General features: G+C 43.2%; 1 long non-coding RNA gene across 2 annotated transcripts; it reads right to left on the bottom strand.

Moving 5' to 3' along the window:
• Window positions 1-19,206: 19,206 nt before the first annotated feature.
• LOC126267311 (uncharacterized) lies at window positions 19,207-21,504 on the bottom strand. Of its 2 annotated transcripts, none has more exons than XR_007548990.1 (3): window positions 21,441-21,504; window positions 19,544-19,703; window positions 19,207-19,413 (listed from the first exon to the last, which is right to left on the bottom strand). It is a non-coding gene; the product is annotated as an uncharacterized LOC126267311 (long non-coding RNA). The 2 variants fall into 2 exon arrangements; XR_007548989.1 differs by having other exon boundaries at window positions 21,404-21,489.
• Window positions 21,505-22,559: the final 1,055 nt, after the last annotated feature.

Raw genomic sequence — 22,559 nt, 5'->3', positions numbered from 1 at the left:
CCAAAGAAGAGCGGCGCGTTTCGTCACAGGGTTATCTGGTAGCCGTGATAGCGTTACGGAGATGTTTAGCAAACTCAAGTGGCAGACTCTGCAAGAGAGGCGCTCTGCATCGCGATGTAGCTTGCTGTCCAGGTTTCGAGAGGGTACTTTTCTGGATGAAGTAGCCAGTATATTGCTTCCACCCACTTACACTTCCCGAGGAGATCACAAATGTAAGATCAGAGAGAGTCGAGCGCGTGCGGAGGCTTTCCGGCAGTCGTTCTTGCCGCGAACCATACGCGACTGGAACAGGAAAGGGAGGTAATGAGAGTGGCACGTAAAGTGCCCTCCACCACACACCGTTGGGTGGCTTGCGGAGCATAAGTGTAGATGTAGAATGTAGATGTAGATGTAGACTAACGATAACGGTGGTACGTTGAAAGGCTCTCTTTTTTAGATTGGCTTTTGGTCTTGATTTGACGTTTTCAGATGTCTTTTTCACGCAAGAGACTCAGTAGGGCCGGAAGTGTGGCATCGGGCAAAGATCGCTGTGCCGTAACGAAGTCGGCACCACGCATCGATACCACAGAAGTTAATTGTCCCAGCTCATCAACACGCCCACGCATGAAGATGGAGGACACAAGAGCAGAGAAGGCTGTCTGATGACTTCAACGTGTAGTCCGCTGACTAGGACCGCACCACGACCGGAGTGGCCTCTTACATGTAGGAAATGTAAGGTATGTAAGCGCCGCTCCTGCGCACAGTACTAGACCGCCACTAGGAGAGCCCTACGATAGCAGTTGTTAGTGACACATATTCATTGCTTACATGGACACAGAAGATAGTGAAAGACTCTCACTGTTTGCCTGCCTCCCATCGCTTTCAACACTTTTTGTTAAGTGATGTCTATCTTTTCTATTATAATAAAAACTATTAATTTGATTTGCTTGATTTGTTGTATAGCATTCCGAGAACGCAGCGTCATTTAGGTACCCTATATGAGCAGAGTGGGCAGGATTCCAAATTAACGATGTCTGGCTCCATACTACAAAGACGAATGGGAGCCGCTGGGAAGCCACACCCTGTCTCCCAGCGCCGCAAACACCGCCAGAGACCGATATACAAAGGAGCAGAGGAAGCGTCGACTCCAATCTCTGACCTCCGATCAAACAAACAGCATCGTCTAGTTAGGATACAAGTATTACTTACATATTAGACAGTGCTGTCCACTTCCTAAACTTTGTACTTCAACAATGGTTCAAATGGTTCTAAGCACTGTGGGACTTAACATCTGAGGTCATCAGTCCCCTAAACTTAGAACTACGTAAACCTAACTAACCTAAGGACATAACACACATTCACGCCAGAGGCAGGATTCGAACCTGCAACCTGCAACCGTAGCAGCAGCGCCTAGAACCGCTCGGCCACACCAGCCGGCATTCACATAGTCGTATCGACTTCCGGGAACTGCAACTTTGGGAATGCGGAGTTACTGGATGCCAGTACAGACGTACGTTGTAGATCTACACACGCGAGACAGATAGTTTCTTTAGATTTGGTATTTGACAAGCTGCACAAATTTCTTTGGCATACATTGGGCACTGCCTTCATACACTCTAGCTGCTCCACTAGATCCATTATTTCTAATCTGATTTGTTTCACTGTGCACAATATTAGCCTGTCGAAGGACAACATTCAGTATTATAAATTTTCTTTGTGCTAAATAAAATCGAGAGTGACTCTTAATATTGTGATTGTGGTATATTTTTGTTCTAAGGAGCTATTCCTCTATCTTCTTTAATTTGCAATTCTTATTTATTTATGCATTTTGATATCTGCACTAATTATTAGGCTTTATATATTCACTAATTTCCCGGGATTTCATCATTTAAAAGATTTCCATAGGGGCAACAATGCAACAGTGCGCAATAAAACTTGCATAATAAAACCCGTAAGTTAGAAATTCATTCGTTGTTGTGCATGTCGTCTTCCTGTGGTTTGGTAAACAACTCATTATTGTCTGACAAATTCATTTCATTTAGATGTTACTGAGAACCTACCAGGAGGTTCCAGTTGGGTCAGCGCATGTGGCATAAGACTGCAGAGGTAATTCATGCCTAGATTGAAACTTCATGGCAGATGGAAACTGTGTAGCGGACCGAGACTCGAACACGAGACCTTAGTCTTTCACAGGCAAGTGCTCTACCAACTGAGCTACCCAAGCACGACTCGCGATCCATCCTCACAGCCTTACTTTCTGCCAGAACCTCGTCTCCTACCTTCCAGACTTCAATGGAGAGCTTCTATGAAATTGGAAAGGTAGGAGATGAGATACTGGCGGAAGTAAAGCTGAGGGGGACTGGTCGTGAGTCGTGCTTGGGTAGCTCTGTTTTGCTGCCGGCATGGTAGCTCAGCGTGTTAACGTAAAAAAGAGAGAGAGAGAGAGAGAGAGAGAGGAGAGAGAGAGAGAGAGAGAGAGAGAGAGAGAGAGGGGGGAGGGGGAGGGAGAGGGGGGGGGGGGGAGGGGAGAGAGAGAGAGAGAGAGAGACAACGCATCGAACGCATCTGCAATGAAACTGAACGTGTGCCATCGGGCGTCCACTCCTAACAATTTCTAGTTTCGGTCCGGCACGCAGTTTTTAATCTCCCCAGAAAATTTCATATCAGCGCACCTCAGCCATGGAGTCGGAATTTCATTATGGAAATATTCGTAATTACGTTTTAGAATGAGGAGTTAGTGTGTGGAACTAAAGATGGTGCGACATAAGCAGTGTTAGTGTAATCGTTGTACAAGGGTTATTCGGAAAGTAAGGAACGATCGGTCGTGAAATGGAACCGATGAAGTTTTGCACAGGGTGTGTTGGGCAGTGTCTCTAGTATGCCCGTCGATAGTGTTGCTTCTTTCTTTTTAGTTCTGGAGCACACAGGGAGTACCTAAAGATACCTGGAAACAATAGTGTCTCCTGCCAAGTACGAGGGACTGGTGAGAAATTTCGCCTGAAGCTATGCAGCGAACGTTACATAACTGCCATGCGTTTTTCTACTTCAAGATTGTGCAGGGGTAATGAAGATGCTCCTGCATCTTTTCCAATTGGAAATGTTTGATTACCCACAATACAGCCCGTAATTGTCTCCATCTGAGTTTCATCTCTGCTCACATGGAACCGCTGGCTATGAAGACAACATTTTGGCACAGACATCGAGCTGTAGGCCAGGGTAGGGAATTGGCGGAAAGCACTGGCGGATGCCTTCTGTAAAAAGGGTATTGGAAAGTTGGTACAAACGCTACGACAAACGTCTAAATCGGGCTTAGGTGACTGTGGAGACAAGTAGCTGGAAGTTGTAGCAAATTGTTGCAAATAAAACAGTTTTGATTTTCACTGTGGTTTCCATTTCGCAAGCTGTCGTTCCTTACTTTCCGGATAGCCCTCATATATCGTGCACATTTAGCAAAGCAGGAGGCTTTAGTACAGGTGACACCACAGTGTCTTTACACCAGATCCGTATCGACGAGTATTTGCCCAAGAGCATTAAAAGGGTCGCAGCATTCGCGCCGCTGCCTGCCAGGGCAAAAGGAAGCACAGACGAGGGAGCGTTGGTCGTGGATTCGCTGGACTCAGGATCGGGAAGAATGGCTATAACGGTGTAGAATGATGTGACGCCCTGAGGGGAGTCAGTGGTCAAATAGCAATGCGCACATTTTTTTAAGGGATGTAATTTTTAATTGTAGTAATTTTTTGTGATGGTTTACAAAACCCATTTCCACAAGCACTTATCATCCATTGGCGCCGTATGCAGGTGACAATGGTCTTACTCTCGCACGTCGCGCCGAAACAATCACAGTTATATTTCACAAACTCTGAACAGCGCCACAATTTATCTGATGAGGCATATTCCAAGGTAACAGGTGGTATATACGCCCGACACGCAACCATTAACCTCCGGCGTCGCTTTCCGACTGCCACTATGTTACCTTAACAAGGAGTAGAAAAAGTGGTTCCTTGAGTTGACTTCCCTGGATTCGACCAGTGGCCGTCTTCTTACATGGCTGATGTAATCCCAAGCAACCAAGGATGCTACAACAGTACGCTCTCTGTTCCCCAGATTCCAGATTATTTACACCCTCTCGCTCACCAGAGTCCTGAAATAATGGTAGATTTCAGTGTGTGACACACCTCTTCGCTGGTCATACCAAGGACCAATTTGGCTTACTTGTACAACAGAGCACACAAGGATACCAAACGTCCAAGACTGGTAAACATAAAACGAATAAGTGTGCTCTCGGCAAAGAGTAGCCCGAAACATTTGAATGCAGACTGTCGGTACACTATGAACTTCACCAGAGTCTCCCCAGTCTAAACTACTCGCAAGTGAAGTCAGCCTTAGAACAGATCCCAAGCACCAACCACACATGGCAGAACATCGACCAGAAGTCTCCTACCAGACCAAAGTGCAGCCCCCGACTGCCCCCACACCTCTCCCGAGAAGAAAATCGGTTTTCCCACAAAAGTGCACAAACGACACCTTCACGCCATCTTGAGCCAATTGCAGGGCTCTGGAGGCGCTAAATCTCCCCTCTCACACAATAGCACTAGCTCCTGTCGAAGTAGGGCAAGAGTTAAGAAACCCGACAGGGAAACGCCAAGTACTGGCATTTTTAAGTTTTTGCCGAGGGAGAAGACACGATTTCCTCCGAAGTCGCATCGCTTCCCACAGCAATAAGCAAACAGATACAATCTTATAGATTTTCGTCACCTGTGCCTTGGAGCTCATTAGTCCTAGCTATGAGATGTAACAAGGATTCCACCTCTAAACGTTTCACAGACGCCGGAGTTTCTTATACAACCGAGATGGCAGGCGGAAGCGGGTCACAGGCCTATTTGCAGTATCAGCGAACACAAAACTTGTGAATTTTTATTGCGCATGGCTCTGCACACAATGCCTGCTTTATGACTCCACTGTGTAAATGCGACCCTTCAGTTTGTCACCCTCAGCCAAACCCTCGGCTTTCGCCAGTGCAGGTAATATGAGATTGTTCTGCTGGAGACCTGTCTCGACAAGGGACTGTGATGTCTGTCATCCACGACCTGAACTCTGAACTGCTCCATCTCCTGATCACCACCTGAATGGAGATGTAACAGTATTTCTGTGCCACCATATCCGTGTCACAGCACATCTAAACTGCTGCTGCCATGCTACAGCTTTACCGTGCCTCAACCACCTTCCCCAGAGCATCATTTTGTAGCAATGAGGGAGAAAAATTTGAAGATAGTGAAGCTGAAGTTGCCATTCTTTCTTTCTATTTCGCATCATCAGCCACGGTCGACACAATTAAAAATTCGCAGAGTGATAGTGGATCAGAGGGCGCAGGTAGTAACACAGGAAATCCTAGAAGACAGTGAAGAGAAGCAGATATAGAACGGGAATGGATGCTAGTGTCTCAATATTCATTGCAGTTGAATGCTATGGATGCTAACTGTAAATGAATCAAAATTTTCAGTTAATGCTGAATAGTGAATATCGATTATAAATGAGAAAATACTGGATTCGAAATTTGCAAGCTATTTTAACATCTTAGAATCAATTCTTGAGGATAAATTAAATAATAATTATCATCAAAATTCGGAGAAACTGGAAAGAAAACTAAACGCCTTATTCGAAGAGGGAATTAATTAGGGAGTTAATGAGGCAGAGGAATGGCTAAATTATAAAGTGGAAATTTTGCAAAGTGACCTTGTGGGGTAGCTTCAGGCACAAGAATAGAAGTCTAAAATTATTTGAATGTGTGGTGTCTGTTCTTTTAGATATGTCTGAAAAAACAGATAGATATTCATTTCATTGATTCGTCTCCATGGGCACTGAATTCATAACGTTCAATGACGATGCACGTTTACGTTCGACTTCCAGTGGGAAAATAGTAACCATGAGGTCATGGAAAGGGACTGTGGATAGCTGGCGCTAGGTGGGGATGTGACTCTGATATGCTGTACATTACGACAAATATTGGGTACGGGTGCTGCAATCGTTAACGCTACTGCCTACTAAGCAGAAGATCCTGGGTTTGAGTTCAGGTGCAAACACATTTTCACGGATCACCGCTGATTCCGAATGAAGTTACTTCTCTATCCCTTCCCCCCTCCCCCACCTTTAATGTCCATGGGAATCTAAAATGTATGAAAGACAGACACATGCAGAGTTCAGAGCAGTTATGAAAGTATTTTTTGAATGCTACAAGGGAATAAATAGTCATAAGAATGATATGTAGTAAGAACGATGTGTAATTTGAAGAGACTATCAGTGTAGCTGCTGCCGAACGCCGTAACCTCATTTTTAGGCCTACCATGGGGCTGCGATTTCATGTAAAACATCTTTGTGGAGAGGACAGGTGTCACGCAGTAAATTTCCAGTTGCATGCAAGGATAATTGTAAGGCTGGCATGTGTGAAATTGTCTAAATTTGAAAAAGGGCAGTTATAATGCGAGTTCAAATATGCGCTCATCAAGATGCGATGAATGTAGAATTTGAAAACACTAGAAACAATGTTTTCCAATATATGTCGTTGGCGTAATTTCCCAAAAGGATGCCATTACTTGCTGCACGTTTGAAGAGTCGTCGAAGAACAGGCCATAACCCATTTTGTAGTTGCTTCTCCCTGATACTATTCACAGCAATTCCTCGGTGTCATTTTTGTTGGTAAACAGTAACGTTAAATTTTTGTGTGGCATATTGGTATAGTACTCTGAGTTCTCTCTGGTCTCTGCCTCCACTTTACACTGCCCCTAGACCTACCTCTGATGCACCACACACAATAGTGGTCGAATTGGAAAACACAGACCAATAAAAAGAACCAAGTGAGCGCATAGATGTTAGAACATCTCGATTTAACTTCTATGATACGATCGCTGGCCTTAGAAAGCTAAAACAGGAATTGCAGCATATCCAACAAAGAATTGATTCCAATTGATATAAGTGCTACTTTGAGATGAGATTGGTATCGGAGAGGAAGTCGTAGAGAAACACGTCAGACCAGACATCAAGCCAGTTTTTTTTTTCAGTTACAAATGCTAATGATGTTCCCACAACTACTACAGTGACTGAAGCTCGATCACAAGAGTATTGGCAGCTGAGAGAGAACCCTTTCACAGCGTCTCATAGTGTGAAGGCCTTCTGAAACTATTGGTGTTAATCTGTCCACTGAAGCGGGGTTTGTGCGACCTAAGAATATTATCCTACACCTTTTTTTCTGCAGACAGTCAGGTATACACAGAACAGGGCATGTGTGGTACAACCAGTCACAAAATTATCGACAGAATAAGATAATCAACAACTGGACTGCATTGACTTCAACGCAGGAGTTTAGAATTATCTCCAACCGTACGTGAAAGGTAAAGCATTAATTTCTACTTATACCGTTGTTAGAGCACCCACAAGTAGACACCGTGTTTTTCTGTTTATAATACAATACACGAGAGCAGTCGTCTTAAATTTTAGTAAAATAAAAGTACCAGTTACGAAAATACAAGAGTTCAAATAACGGAAAAAAGCCTTTCTGATATGTTACTGCAGTTACGAATGAAAAAAGAAAAGTATCCTAGGCCTAAATTTGGAATTTAGTAATTGATAATAGTTTTCCAGTACTTCGTATCAGTTTTAGATATCGAAATAGAGTATATACAAAATTGTACTTCAGGGACTGGATCTTCATAAACGCTTTGTTTCATACTAACCAGATTCTTTCAGTAAAAGCACGGCACCAGTAACCACTAAAATGAGTAATCAAATTGCTTAACGGCACTCAGCCAAAATTAAATGCTAATGAGATCGGTGAACAGTCCGAAAGCCCAGCGGACCACTCGCAGTACACAATTTGGACATAGACTCTCCCAAGCACCATGAAAGTATTAAACAAGGTTAATCGGTTGCGTGCATTAATACCAGAAAGTGACAAGTCTTTACGTGAAACTTCCTGGCAGATTAAAACTGTGTGCCGGACAGCGACTCGAACTCGGGACCTTTGTCTTTCGCGGGCAAGTGCTCTACGAGAAGTGCTAGTCTTGCAAGGTTCGGAGGAGAGCTTCTGTAAAGTTTGGAAGGTAGGAGATGAGGTACTGGCGGAAGCAAAGCTGTGAGGACGGGGCTTAAGTTGTCCTTGGGTACCTTAGTTGATAGAGCACTTGCCCGCGATAGGCAAAGATCCCGAGTTCGAGTCTCGGTCCGGCACACAGTTTAAATCTGCCAGGACGTTTCATATCAGCCACCAACTCCGCTGCAGAGTAAAAATCTCATTCTGGAAGTGTTTAAGTGTTAAACTGTAAAGCTCTCCGTTTATTGTCTCGTATTCTTCCTTCTTTTCATGCCATAAAAATCCACGACCAATAGGACGGAATGTTTCCAAATTCGCAAATGGCACATACTGTGCTTATTGCGCCTGTTAACCTTTACATAATCCAGATAGTACATTCAACAGTGTATAAACCGCTCGTAATCTTGACGAAAACTAACTGAACCATCAAGCATAACACTTTCATACCAATGCTCGGTTAGAATCAAGACGTAACTTGAAACTCCACTTCACTTTCAGGTGCCACTGCGAACGAATACTGTCACCGAGCTGCCGCGCACGGTAACAGCTCCTCCACTGTCCCAGAAGACACACTAACACTTTCGTTCGCTGGAGGTGACGAGACCATGAGCCGATCTGCGTACGGCGCTTTATAGGGTCACAGCTCTACTCCGCGGCCGTACCCTCCAAGCAAGACGGCGACGTAACCATCGCCCAGAGACGCTGCCTGGACGTTTGTGGTTATCAATCACCGACCAGCTCAGTTATAAAGAAGCAGTTTGTCCCATACGTCGCGGGTCTGATGAAATTGATTAGAGTTCTAAAGCACAATTTTCGTTGCTGTTTATTATGACACTGTAGCGTTACTAGCAGTCACACACAGCAAGAATCCCAGGTCACGATTTCTGGTTTGTCTAACGGACTTCCACATTTCATTAATCTCTATTCCGATCGCTTATTCATCTTTGTAACTATTAGGCCGTTTTTACTGCACATGTGCTCTTAGGAATTTCCTCGGGAGCTCAGTGGAAGTGCTTCAAGTAACACTAAATACACTTCACTTATGCTAATACGATTATCTTTTCTTTTGGTTTCTCTCAATGGTTAACAAGACGTAAACATATCGATTTCACAACTTTGTAACACTGAAACCTTTAAGAGGAATGTGGTGGAAGTCTTCTGTCCAGATCATTCTTATATCGCTGTTATCGTGTACCTTAAATCGGGGGTTTCAAATAGAGCATTTTCAACTTTTAACTTATTGTCTTCTTTTATACATATTTTATGACATCCTAGTCGAATGTTATCTTTGGTGGATACACATTTGAGGTTAAATTCAGCAAACGAGGTCTTAAACATCGAAAAATAGGATAGAAATCTTTAGTGCCTAATTTCCTGATGGATAAATCGTTTCAGAGTAAGCTGATGTAATAGCTCCGTATTTAGCAATCGTTTAGAACCATATGCTCGACGTAAGATCCGTACCTAAAGACTGGAGAGATGAACAAGTCAGACCAATAAACGAGAAAGCAAAGAGAAGCAGTTACACAGAATTCCATACGCAAAATACGCACTTCGACTTTCAGCTGGATTATGAAACATTTGTGGTATTCCAATTTTGTGAACTACGTCGAAGAAACAGAACTATTGACAAGCAGTCAGCACAGGTTCAAAAGTTATCGTTCTCTGGAAACACAAGGCGATAAGTGCTAACGACAGAGTGTCTCACACTGAATCCATTTTACTTGATTCCCAGATTAATACCGTTCCTCAGGAAGAGTTTCCCATAAAATTGAATGCTTCTGAAATACCGTGGTTGTTCTGCGACCGGAATCGTGATTTCCTGTCAGAAAAGACAGTCTTCGTAGCAGGTGAGTGCAAGTCATTCAATAAAACAGAATTTGTATTTCCCAAGAATGTATTGGAATATTAGCCCTGTGCTGTTCCCAGCCTACATGAACGATTTAACTGACAATCTGGGCACCTCTCTTAAATTGTTTGCGGACGATGCTGTCATTTACGTGTAGTAGAGTCATCAGAAGACTGAAACTAACTGAATCATGATGTCTGATTCGTCTATTAATTGACAGTTCAGTCTAAACAATAAACTAACAGAAAATGAACGACGAATGGAAATTTGTGATAAGGATGGGATTCGAATCCCTCTCCATGCTCACGAGGCAGATGCACTTTACACTACGCCATCCTGGCTTTGGACTACTCCACAGACTGCACTAGCATGCCTCCGTCCTCAGTCCACATTCCCAATCACGCCTCAATCCACTTGACATTCCCCTTATACTCAAACAGCATTGCAGACGCTCTCCGACTGTACTGGCATAGTACCTCAGCATCGAACGAGATGGGTGATCCTGCCTGAAACCCAGATGTGAGTGCTTGAATGAAATGAAATACAATGGCTGCAGAAAACTGCTCAAGTCCAAACACCTATGGCATGTATGTACAGACAGATGTTTGACTCTTGAATGAAGCACCTGTACCTGAGTTTCAGACAGGACCCCCAATTTCTTTCGATGCTGATGTGATATTCCAAAACCGTTGGCGAGCCTCTGCAATTCTATTCGAATATAAGATGAGGGGGGCGGTGGGGTGAAGCGCCAAGTGGACTGAGGAGTGAATGGAAATTTTTATTGAGGTAGGAGATGTGCTAGAGAAGTCGGTGCAGTTGTGCAGAACCTCCATCTGCTTGGTGAGCTGGAGAGAGGGTTTCAAATTCCGACTTTGGTACAAATTTTCATTCGTCGCTTCATTCTGCATAAACACGGTGAACCATTTTAATCCATACTGGGTAATAACTCGGGTTGAAGATGAAATACTGCGAAGGGTTTTCAGATAAAAGTTGTATGAGGCAAAGAGGGTCGCGAATTGCTAATGGCCGTGACCTCGAACGTGATTTTGAAAGAGGTGTGGAGGTGACACAGATTTTTTTGAAAACCGTAACTCTAATATTCCATTTAAGAATCGAAAATAGTGCCAAATTTCACGTATAAAGTGATACATTATTCTACGTTACTGCTAGCTCAATGAAAGTCAAATAAGGAAATATGTTTTAGTTCTAGTAGGGATTAATTTAGAACAGAGGAAAGCTACAGTAAAATGTTAGATATAAACTGGGAGGGGCATCTCGGGAATGAGAGGGGAGGGGGACTCATTCAACGACTTGTACATCAATGATCTAATTTTTTTTTAATGTTTGTTCTGTATTGCAAATTTATATGCTGTGATGTATTTATTCTCGTCAATACTCACGTTAATTAAAACTTAAAGTTCAAATCTTTGTCTGCCCTTCCCAAATTCATCGTCGCCAGTAGGGATTTCCATGAAACATAACTCAACCTTCGAATGACCTTCGATGATTACGTAATGGTTATTGATAATGATAGGTGACCTCTTATGCTCCTTCCAGGCTGCATTTAAAATTGTATTTTGCTGTATCCCAACTCTATTGTTGTTATTGTCGTGGTCTTCAGTCGAGAGACTGGTTTGATGCAGCTCTCCATTATACTCTATCCTGTGCAAGCTTCTTCATCGCCAAGTAACTACTACATGCTACATGCTTCAGAACCTGCTTAATGGATTCATCTCCTGGTCTCCCTCTACGATTTTTACCCTCTGCGCTCCCCTACAATACTAAATTGGTTATCCTTTGATGCCTCAGAACATGTCCTACCAATCGATCCTTACTTCTAGTCAAGTTGTGCCACAAATTCCTGTTCTCCCCAATTACACTCAGTACCTCCTCGTTAGTTACATGATCTACCCATTTTCTGTAGCACCACATTTCGGAAGCTTCTATTCTCTTCTTCTCTAAACCATTTATCGCCCATGTTTCACATCCATACATGGCTACGCTCCATACAAATACTTTTAGAAAAGACTTCCTGACGCTTAAACCTCTACTCGATGTTAACAACTTTCTCTTCTTCAGATACGCTTTTCTGGCCATGGCCAGTCTACATTTTATATCGTCTCTACTTCGACTATCATTAGTAATTTTGCTCCCCAAATAGCAAAACTCATCTACTACTTTAAGTGTCTCGTTTCCTAATCTATTTCCCTCAGCATCATCTGATTTAATTAAACTACAAAATGTTCAGATGTGTGTGAAATCGTATGGGACTTAACTGCTAAGGTCATCAATCCCTAAGCTTACACACTACTTAACCTAAATTATCCTAATGACAAACACACACACCCATGCCCGAGTGACGACTCGAACCTCCGCCGGGACCAGCCGCACAGTCCATGACTGCAGCGCCTCAGACCGCTCGACTAATGCCGCGCGGCAATTAAAATACATCCCACCTCTGTTCCGAGTTAATCCCTCCTAGAACTAAAAACATATTTGCTTATTACGGTTTGCTGATAATTTTTATTTTTGACCGTTGAAGATGTTACTACATATCCACTTATGCGTCCTTGACTGAACCTTGCCATGGCCTTGAATAGTGTCTTATTTCATTAGCGGCTCTTTTCAAATCTTGTATCAAATAGTAGGGTTCCCACTTTAAAAAATCACTTTAACGTTCAAATCAGCTTGAATGTCGCAATGCGTTACTCTTTATGTAAAATATTTTGCTGCATCTCAACTCTGTCTCTATTTATCCCCCATTACGTTTTAAAATGATCTACCCCGTGTACACTTATGTGTTGATTTATTTCATGGAACAATAGAGAATTTTTTTTTTACAAATGAACTCGCTGCCAAGCACTTAATTGCGGTTAATGGAGCAGTCAAGTGTATGTAGAGAAGGAGATGTTGTTTTAGAGTTGCCTCTTGTTTTGTTGAAAATATTCGCATATAAAAGTTGCTTGTTCACCGAGGAAACAGTGCGCGACACTGAAACCTTGAGAGTGGGTCCTATTCCCAGAGCTGACATAATTTCAGCCCAATGCATATCACCTCTGTGTTAGAACGAGCACTCTCAGAACTTCGGTGGTAAATGCTGGTAATTTATATGACCTCACATATGAAAGGGCCACGTTCCGTAAACCCGAGTCCCCGGCATATACGCATGCCTCCCAAATGGAAGTGGTGCCGCTGCGAAAGCTAACAAGGGGCGGAGGACGGGGAAGTGCGTGAATGAGCAGCTGGTGACCAGGAGACCGGGAGACAGTGTCCACGAGCGGCGAGAGAGGGAGAGGGGACCGCCCAGTATTTAATGCATATTCGCAGATTTTCGCCGGGAGCCGGCGCACAATGGGCGAAGGGAGCTGGGGGTGCGGCGCGAACGAATCCCGCGCACGCAGCGACGGCCGCAGCCAAGTCGGCGCTCAGCCGGTGCACTACATTATTGTCGCCAGGTTTGGAAACAGCGTCGCGCGCACAGTGCATGAGGGTAAGGTCGGGCCGACGCATTGTTCGCCAGAGTAATGCGAAGCCGCGCCTCGCAGCGGGGGCCGGCAGACCAAGGCAGGGCAGCGCAAGGCACAATGAACCGCGCGGGGTCGCCGCTGCTCGATGGATACAATGACCGCTGGTTGCGGGGGGGCGCCCTTTCTTGCATACTTACGACGCTGGCTGGGGGCGGCCGTAATTTGGCGGTGATTAAAACGTTCTTACGCTGGGGCGGCGCCTCGTTACCCTGCCCACGCCGCACACACACATACGTACACACACACACAGACGCACACACACACACACACACACAGACACACACCAACGTGCAAGAGAGCGCTTGCGGAAATATTTCTCTCTCGTCGCGTCCCGACTTGCGGGACGGAAAACTTTAACAGCTTGCAGGTGCCAGAGGGATTGCGCGCAAAGTACTGCGCTAAATACGGAACTTCCCCGCAGCGCGTCAGGTGCACGGAGCTTGCTGCTGTTGGCGTCTGCATCGGGGGCGTCTCAGTTTAGGGTTTGGTGTTCGTTTACGTTCGATTAATCTGTGGCACAGGAAACGGTGCGGGTGGGAAGTAGCTCAGGATTGTTCGGCCATAAATATCTAAAAATATGAAATATATTTGTCGAACAATTTGAACAGATCAGAGCCCATATGTAAGTTGGCACTAATATATTTAATACACTACTGGCCATTAAAATTGCTGCATCACGAAGATGACGTTCTACAGAAGCGAAATTTAACCGGCAGGAAAAAGATGCTGTAATATGCAAATGATTAGCTTTTCAGAGCATTCAAACAAGGTTGGCGCCGGTGGCGACACCTACAACGTGCTGACATGAGGAAAGTTTCCAACCGATTTCTCATACACAAACAGCAGCTGACCGGCGTTGCTTGGTGAAACGTTGTTGTGATGCCACGTGTAAGCAGGAGAAATGCATTCCATCACGTTTCCGACTTTGATAAAGGTCGGATTGTAGCCTATCGCGATTGCGGTTTATTGTATCGCGACATTGCTGCTCGCGTTGGTCGAAATCCATTGACTGTTAGCATAATATGGAGTCGGGGGATTCAGGAGGGTAATACGGAACGCCGTGCTGGGTCCCAACGGCCTCGTATCACTAGCAGTCGAGATGACAGGTTTCTTATCCGCATGGCTGTAACGGATCGTGCAGCCACGTCTCGATCCCTGAGTCAACAGATGGGGACATTTGCAAGACAACAACCATATGCATGATCAGTTCGACGACGTTCGCAACAGCATGGAATATCAGCTCGGAGACCATGGCTGCGGTTACCCTTGACGCTGCATCACACACAGGAGCGGCAGCGATGGTGTACTCAACCACAAGCCTGGGTGCAGGAATGACAAAACGTAGTTTTTTCGGATGAATCCAGGTTCTGTTTACAGCATCATAACGGTCGCATCCGTGTTTGGTGACATCGCGGTGAACGCACATTGGTAGCGTGTATTCGTCATCGCCACACTGGCGTATCACCCGGCGTGATGGTATTAGGTGCCATTGGTTACATGTCTCGGTCACCTCTTGTTCGTATTGACGGCACTTTGAACAGTGGACGTTACATTTCAGATGTGTTACGACCCGTGGCTCTACCCATCATTCGATCTCTGCGAAACAATATATTTCAGCAGGATAATGCACGACCGCATATTGCAGTTCCTGTGGATACAGAAAATGTTCGACTGCTGCCCTGGCCAGCACATTCTCCAGATCTCTCACCAATTGAAAACGCCTGGTCAATGGTGGCCGAGCAAATGGCTAGTCACAATACGCCAGTCACTACTCTTGATGAACTGTGGTATCGTGTTGAAGCTACATGGGCAGCTGTACCTGTTCACGCTATCCACGCTCTGTTTGATTCAATGTCCAGGCGTATCAAGGTCGTTAATACGGCCAGTGGCGGTTGTTCTGGGTACTGATTTCTCAGGATCTATCCACCCAAATTGCGTGCAAATGTAATCACATGTCAGTTCTAGTATAATATATTTATCCAATGAATAGCCGTTTATTATATGCATTTCTTCTTGGTGTAGCAATTTTAATGGCCAGTAGTGTAGTTCTTCCAATTTTCTTTATTTTCCCTCCAAGAAAGAGTTTAGATTTAGAGTGTGTAAATGAGCTATATGTGTGCCCGAAAGTCATATGTTCTAAACACACCCCTTCAACTGTATAATTTCTTGCTTCAGAATAAATCACCGAATGACTTAAGAATAAAGAATGTCTAGAGTCACGCAGTACCTTGTATATGTGTGAACTTATGAAAGATCATATTAAATCCTTTACAGCTCAATGGTAGCTTACATATAAAATATATTCTTGTTAAACTGTCATAGTAATGCAGGAACTTAAACTTTCTGGCAGATTTAAACTGTGTGCCGGGTTCAGATTCAAATTCGGGACGTCTGCTTTTCCCAGGCAGGTGCTCTGCCGGGTGAGCTACCCAAGCACGACTCACAATGTGTGCTCACAGCTGTAATTCAGTCAGTACCTCGTCTTCCACCTTCCACACTTCACGGAAGCTCTCCTGCGATCCTTGTAGGCATTCCTGGAAGAAAGGATATTGCGGAGTATGGCTTAGCCACAGGCTGGAGGATGCTTCCAGAGTGTAATTTTCACTCTGCGGCGGAATGAGCGTTGATGTGAAACTTCCCCGTCTAGTGAAAATTCCACTCTGGAAGCACCTCCCAGGCTGTGGCTAAGCCATTTCTCCACAATAACCTTTCGTCCAAGAGCGTTAGTTCTGCAAGGGTCACAAGAGAATTTCTGTGATGTTTGTAATGTAAGAGACGAGGTACTGGCAGAACTGAAGCTGTGAGGACGAATCGTGAGTCGTGCTTGGGTAGCACAGTCGGTTGAGCATTTCCCAGCGAAAAGCAACGGTGCTGCGTTCAAGTCTTGGTCCAACACGCAATTTTAATTTACCAGTAAGTTTCATTTCAGCGCTCACTCCGCTGCAGAGTGAAAATTTTATTCTGGAGTGCAGGAACTATTTTTCTCACGACATCCAAGTGAATGAGTAACTTATGCCTCCAACTGCAAGTATTTGAAAGATAACTGTGGATACCGATTTGGGAAAACACAAACAAACGTTTGTTCGAAATGAGAAGAATTAAATATGAGACTGAAAAACACTTGTTTGAATGAGAGAGCTAGGATAGATAATATGGCTAAACTTCAAGTTCATAAGAACCATGGTCAAAAGTTCCATGCAAAAAACGAAGAAGTTAAGTAATTCTGTTCTAATATGATTATGTGTGCGGAGTAGTTGTGAATAATGAACAAAAATTGCCATTAACACATGTTTCAGTCCAGGAAATATTTTATTATCGGCAACTGTGGATGTATGTTTTTAGAATACATAACCTCAATACTGGGAGATGAAGCAGCTTGCACAGGATAGAGTAGCATGGAGAGCTGCATCAAACCAGTCTCAGGACTGAAGACAACAACAACAACAACAACCTCAATATTTGTGTATCATGAAGGACAGGCCCGTAATGGGCCAAATGAAGCATCTACATTCATTTAAATGCATTCCGATCAGAATAACATATCTTCACGTTTTTTCAGATGGGGGTTCGAGACAAAAGCGTAATCACATAGTCAGGCATTTCTGATGAAACAATTAATGGCAGATTGAGATCAGTGAATCAGTTTTTTCAATTAGGGGGACAAACTTTCCTTCTATGTAATCAAAATTTCAGTGTTATAAAAAGAGCTTTTCGAAAAGACGACCAAGACTGCCCATCAGAAGACTGCACTAGAATAATTGTAGAATCCAGTAAATCTGGTACATTCATTGTACCACTGATGAAAACTGAAGACATCAGAGATTATAAACGATGGTGGACAGAACGTTATGAAAAAGATGCACTTTCCGTAGAATGTTTGGGAAAAAGTGTTCCTAAAGATCAAATGCAATCTTTTGCTGTCAGCCAATTTTCACACTTCGTATACAGCAGAAAAGCACCAAGAACTGTAGTGTCATAGATGTACATCGATGGACTTCTAAGAAACATCTTCAGACTGCTGTAAATCTCTGAACAGAGTACCGATAAGATGCAGCTGCCAATTTCGAAAGCTCACACTGAGAATATGCCTATCAAATTAAAGAAAGTGCAAGACATCAACAAGGTGATACAATATATCCACGAATGAAGAATTTTACAAGGAGATTCTGGTGTGGTCAACAACTGATTGTGAACTTGATGAACATTGATCATATTAGGTAGCAGTTCCTTATTGTTCTATCTAGAAAAATAATTTCGTTTATTTTTAAAACGACACACATCGACAGGCTTAAACGCCCCTGATTAGGAAGAAAAAATTTTATATTTGTATGCATATTATTGTAAACTACATTATGTACGATATTATAAAGAAAAAATGAAATATAAAAATAATTATATGTGAAGTTTATTCAGCTTTTTGTCTCTCTTTGTAAAGTTGATTCCTGTGAACACTCGCCTCTTTAAAACAAACGATCCACTTGCCAAGCACTAGCACAAGCAGAAATTAGTCACTTGGCGTGCTTGCAGAGTGCGTCATTAGTAACACTCATATAACACAGAACGATATACTGTCGTTACACACACATTCCGTAATTGAAATCCAGTGAAGTCAGTCAGCATCACTAAAGCACGTGCCGATCATACATGGAATCTTTGAGGTAGATTAAGACTAACTGTGTGCGGGAGCAGGGTTCGAAACTAGGACCTTTGTATTTTACGGGCAGATTCTCTCCCAGGTCGTGAGTAGTTCTTGAGTAGCTCACCCGGTAGAACACCTGCCCGTGGAAAGGAAACGTTCCAGGTACGAGTCCCAGTCTGGGAAAAGTTTAGATCTGCTAAGAAGTTTCTGATGAGCTGCACAGAGAAAATTCATTTTGGGAACAATTTTTCTTTGGTCTGCACATATACTGTTGCATAGACTATCAATTCACTATATTTATAAATGTTAGAAGAACAGTGTATGGCGAATACCACCACCTAATGCAAGATTTACAGCTTGACGATGAAAAGTTTAGAAGTTACTTCAGGCTTAATGAAGACCAGTTCAATGAAGTTTTATCCCTCATTGGCAGTGACATTAAGAAACAGGACACAAATTACAGAAAATCAATACCTCCTGAGGAACGGCTAGCTATTTGTCTAAGGTAACAATTCCTTTCCCATAATGTCAAAATAGAAACGTAGCCTGTTAGTATAAGGTTGTAGGAAATGGAGTAAAAATATATCTTCATTACAGTAATATTACACAAGTATATTTGTTAGCTGACGTGATAAGACAAAATGTAAAAGATGATAGACATATATTAACCAGCCACAGTCACAAAAAGAAATCAGCATAAGATATATTTTGGTTTAGTTTACAGTTAATGAGGTTTGTGCTTAAAGTATTTGAAGATTGTCTTCAGTTAATTGTACTGAATAGTTTTCCGGTAACAAATCAACATCTGTACCTTCTTGCAGTGATCGAAGTAATGAGCCACTTTCTGTAAGTGATGTTTCATTTTGATGGTGAAGGATCGTGGGCTGGTTTGAATAGTTACCACCTGACCATGTTGAGCTGCCAGAGGAGGTACTTGGAGACACCAGTGGAGAGCTAGTTTGACGCACTGCCGGTGTTATTAGACTCATCAGTGAATCATGTTCATCTTCAGCTCGGTTTACTGCCTCTAAAACTTCTCTTTACTCTGTTTTGTAACCTTCGAGGCAATTTTTTTACCGACATTGATATGTTACCAAAAAACAAATCTAATTCGTCATGGACAGAGCGAACAGGTTTGTTTATCTCTTTATTTTTCAGAAAATTCAGAATTTTGTCGACTCCTTTGGGTTTGTTCCGGACTGTGTTGACATCGTGATCAGAGTTGGAAAATTCATCATCAGGAGCAGCAGGAGCTTCAGCATTAACAATGCTATCATCGTTTATTTGATTTTCAGGAACTTGCGTGTCATCCATATCAGGAATATTACTGTCGTGTCTGAAAAAATTAATTTCAACAAACAAATAAATAACTACTCTCACCAGAGGAATGCGTTTCAGTTATTTATTTATAAAGTTCCCACCAGGGCAATAACAGTACTAAAATTTCTATTCAAAAGAACACTTACAGGCTGTGAGCTGGCAATACGGAAAGTAAAAATTCCATTTCTTTCTCGTACTTCCACTTTTTTGAGTTTGCTGCAGCTTGACCACTTTTTGTCTCTCTTCTTTTGAGGGCCTTCCTATGGGCATCTCTCAGTTTTTTCCAGTCCGTTTTTACAACAGCCTCTGTAACAACAATTTTGTTTCAGGTATCTCGCTACTGGAGACTCATACACTACTATAAGCTTCAGCTACAGAGTCGGCATTAGTACTGTATCGTCGATCGTAAACCAAGTGTGTGACGCTTTGTGGCGTACAATGCAACCGTTGTACATGCCAACACCCACTGAAGATTTCTGGAGGAACGTTGCTGCGGGATTTCACGACAGGTGGAATTTCCCTCACTGCATCGGTGCAATAGATGGAAAACACGTCAGAATTCAGGCACCACCTGCATCTGGATCTTCTTTCTACAATTACAAAAAATACTACTCTACAGTGTTGTTGGGTTTGGTAGATGCTAACTACAAGTTCATAACCGTAGACGTGGGCTCATACGGAAAGGTATGTGATTCCATCATATTTTCAAATAGCACACTTGGGAAAAAGACTGTCTACTTACAGCCTTGGGGTGCCAAAAGACGAGCCCCTAGTACCAGGAGGATTCCCTGTTCCATATGTTATCGTGGGAGACGAGGGTTTCCCCCTGCAGCGGTACATGATTCGTCCCTACCCACGCAGAAATCTTAACGATGAGAAGAGAGTTTACAACTACAGAGTGAGTCGGTGCAGACGTGTTGTTGAAAACGTTTTCGGCATACTTGCCCAACGGTGGAGATTGTACTTTCGGCCATTGCAGTGCAACCTTGACACTGTACATAAAGTAATAAACGCTACAGTAATACTACACAACTATCTGTGCAATAAATGTGACGTTACAACAGTTGGGTCACCAGAAGAAATTTTGGTCGCCTACAGTACATGCTGGAAACCTCTTGAAAAAACTGCTGCCGCAGCTACAAAGGAGAACGCCGCAATAAGAAACCACTTTGTCAATTTCTTTAATTCTCCTGAAGGAAGCGTGCCTTGGCAGTGGCGGCACATTGCTAACACGTAACTACAATGCACTTATGAAAAATAAGCATTCGTTTAATACTCCACAAACTTTCATTAACAGTTTGTAACAGTTTTGTCAGTATGTTATTGTGACTACTTTCTGCAAATAAACACTAATGAATACGTAATTATAATGTTTGACGATTATTTTTATTGGCAAAGACAAATTGTTTGCAAATAGTAAACACCAGAAGAATAGGGTGCAAACCCTCGATACGCGCCGTAGAAGAAAAACAATGTGACGAACACAGAAAAGTTTATTTCAATATGTCTTTGTCATCAAAAACGGTCCCACATTCCTGATTTAGTCCATCATAGACGAAATATGATATTGTTATCTTATTTTTATTTTACTGTTCATTAGCATCTAAAAGAGGGAAAGAGTAACTAATAATGGTCACCTTCTAATTTCATCATCAACTTCTATATACCCTGTGGATTTTATAAACAAGATTTCTGCAGCTTTTCAGATAAAAAAAATCACGATACACGATACTAATTGAATTGTACACGGCATGTTACTTTCAGTCATTTAGCCAGGAGAATGGCGTAGATTAAGAAGTATATCGATATATAGAGAAGTATTGTTTATTTTAATAGAGAAGAACTAGTAGTGGCCACATTATCCGGATCTGACTACTTATTTGAAGAATAGCTTTTTATTAGTAACTAAAATTGAGGAGAATACGAACATACCAAATAATCTTTTATAACAAGGAAAAGAAAGTTGTACAGCCGTAATAAGGATTTAATACTGCAGTCTTACTTACACCTAAATACTGGACGAAAAGAAATTTTCATTCTTACTTGGCTTCCTTAAAACTTGCGAAATTTCTTCCCAAGCTAAGTCACGCAAGTTAGCATCTCTATATTCGAATTTCGAGTAGTCCCACAGCACTGGATACTTTTGCACTTGGTCAATTAAAGGAGACATTTTGCACAATAAACACACAAACACGCAGTAATAGAGCTGCTCAGCATAAGAGCACGTGGCTTGCAGTGCAGTGTAGTGCGCATGCGCGAGCCGAGATACGCAGCGACGCTACGTGTGCAAGCGTAGCTGGAGATACGCGTATTACGTATCTCGGCTGGACGCGACGCCATCTGCGTCAGTCTGAAATGCCCCATTTGATTACATTACAAGATACGTCTGCGACGTCTTTTCGAAGACGTAGCTCGAGATACGCTACGCCGGTGTGAAATGACCTTAAAGGTCAACGGACTGAGAACGTGACGGACGAACGTGCTGGAAAGGTAGGGCGACCGCGTACGGCAACCACAGATGGCAACGCGCTGCTAGTGCAGCAGGTGATCCAACAGCGGCCTCGGGTTTCCGTTCGCCGTGTTGCAGCTGCAGTCCAAATGACGCCAAAGTCCACGTATCGTCTCATGCGCCAGAGTTTACACCTCTATCCATACAAAATTCAAACGCGGCAATCCCTCAGCGCCGCTACCATTGCTGCACGAGAGACATTCGCTAACGATATAGTGCACAGGATTGATGACGGCGATATGCATGTGGGCAGCATTTGGTTTACTGACGAAGCTTATTTTTACCTGGACGACTTCGTCAATAAACAGAACTGGGGCATATGGGGAACCGAAAAGCCCCATGTTGCAGTCCCATCGTCCCTGCATCCTCAAAAAGTAATGGTCTGGGCCGCCATTTCTTCCAGAGGAATCATTGACCCATTTTTCAGATTGGAAACGATTACTGCATCACGCTATCTGCACATTCTTCGTGAATTTGTGGCGGTACAAACAGCCTTAGACGACACTGCGACACCTCGTGGTTTATGCAAGATGGTGCCCGGCCACATCGCACGGCCGACGTCTTTAATTTCCTGAACGAATATTTCGATGATCGTGTGATTACTTTGGGCTATCCGAAACATACAGGAGGCGGCGTGGATTGGCCTCTATTCG

Source organism: Schistocerca gregaria, chromosome 4 (genome assembly GCF_023897955.1).
Source record: "Schistocerca gregaria isolate iqSchGreg1 chromosome 4, iqSchGreg1.2, whole genome shotgun sequence".
Lineage (NCBI taxonomy): Eukaryota > Metazoa > Arthropoda > Insecta > Orthoptera > Acrididae > Schistocerca > Schistocerca gregaria.
Note: the sequence above shows the minus strand (reverse complement) of the source record. Positions and strands in the feature narration are given on the sequence as shown.